Source organism: Alligator sinensis, unplaced genomic scaffold, assembly GCF_000455745.1.
Source record: "Alligator sinensis unplaced genomic scaffold, ASM45574v1 scaffold1018_1, whole genome shotgun sequence".
NCBI classification, from domain to species: domain Eukaryota; kingdom Metazoa; phylum Chordata; order Crocodylia; family Alligatoridae; genus Alligator; species Alligator sinensis.
In genome coordinates this window covers 2684593-2685856 of record NW_005842038.1, presented here as the reverse complement: position 1 = coordinate 2685856, position 1264 = coordinate 2684593, and positions in this window count along the sequence as shown.

Below are 1264 nucleotides of genomic sequence, written 5' to 3'. Positions count from 1 at the left end.
TGTGGCGGAGCTCGGCCCGGCGCGTTGGACCCGCGGGGCGCTGCGCGGACATCGCTGCTCGTGTGAAAGTCTGAACCCCTCCCGACGGGAAACCGCCCCCGACACGAGACGGGAACGAGTTTCGGGCCGGGCTCTTCCGCCGCTTCCCTCCTTGTGGAGCCGCGCACGCGCTTCGGGCCGCCCCCGTTTCCATCTCTGCTTTTCAGTGAAGGGCTCTTCGAGCAGCTTCCTCTTCTGCGGGTTTCGCTCGTGAGATCCTGTCTGAGGTCTGCTCTTGGGAACTGATCTTAAAATGCCCCCGGGCTCCTCTCCCGGCTCCTTGTCGCACGCTGTGAACCCTGAGGTCCAATCCTGCCGGTGTAAATGCTCCGGATCGACCTGTTCCCCTTGCGCGCGCGCAGGGCAGTGTGCTGGCTTTTTGGAAGGACTCGCGAAGCATGAGGGGGGCCAGAGGCAGCGCCTCGCCGGTTCTCTTCCTCCACCCTGGTCAGCTTCTCCAAAAGCCACCGGCTCTTTTCCCCCTTCCCGCAATTGGTTCCGCTTATTCATCCCGTTACCCCCCACCCCCCCCGCCGCAGGCAGAAAAGGAGCAGCAAGTGCTTCCCAGCCCGCCGTCCCCGAGCGCGAAGACCAGAGCTGCCCGGGGTGGGGGGCGGGTGCTGGTCGTAGCGCTGTCGCGCCAGGGTCGTCGGGCAGGGGGGGTCGCTTCTCTTAGACCGACCGAGGAGCTGGAAACATTGTTCTCAGCTGTGTCAAGTAACTGGTGTAAAGTTCTTCGCCAAGAGCAATTTTCCCAACTATTCGGGCGGTCTAATAAAAGTGATCGCATCGACCCCCAAAACTTCCTCTGCCCTGGCGCGCACCGGCGGGGAAGGGCCGGGGGCAGGTGTGGCTGAGCCCGGGGGAGGAAGGGCCCCGCTTTCACCCTGGGCTGGTTTCCGAAGATCTTCGAAAAGGCCGAGGGGGAAGAACCGGCGAGGGCCGCGGAGACCTCCCCACCCCTCGCGGTAACACGCTCGTGTCCGCTGCGGATCTTGCCTTTCACGCGCACTTGGAATAATAAAACGGTGTACGTACACACGTGTGTGTGTGTGTGTGCGCGCACATTTTTTTAGCGGAGTGTTCAGGGCCGGGGAAGCGCCTCTCCCTTGCCCGCGGGCAGGAGCGGGAGCTCCGAGCTGCGCCGGGATGCTGTGCGCGCGGCCCAGCTGCTCCACGGAGCCTGCGGCCGGAGGATTGCGCAGGCGCCGGGGCCCGGGTCCAG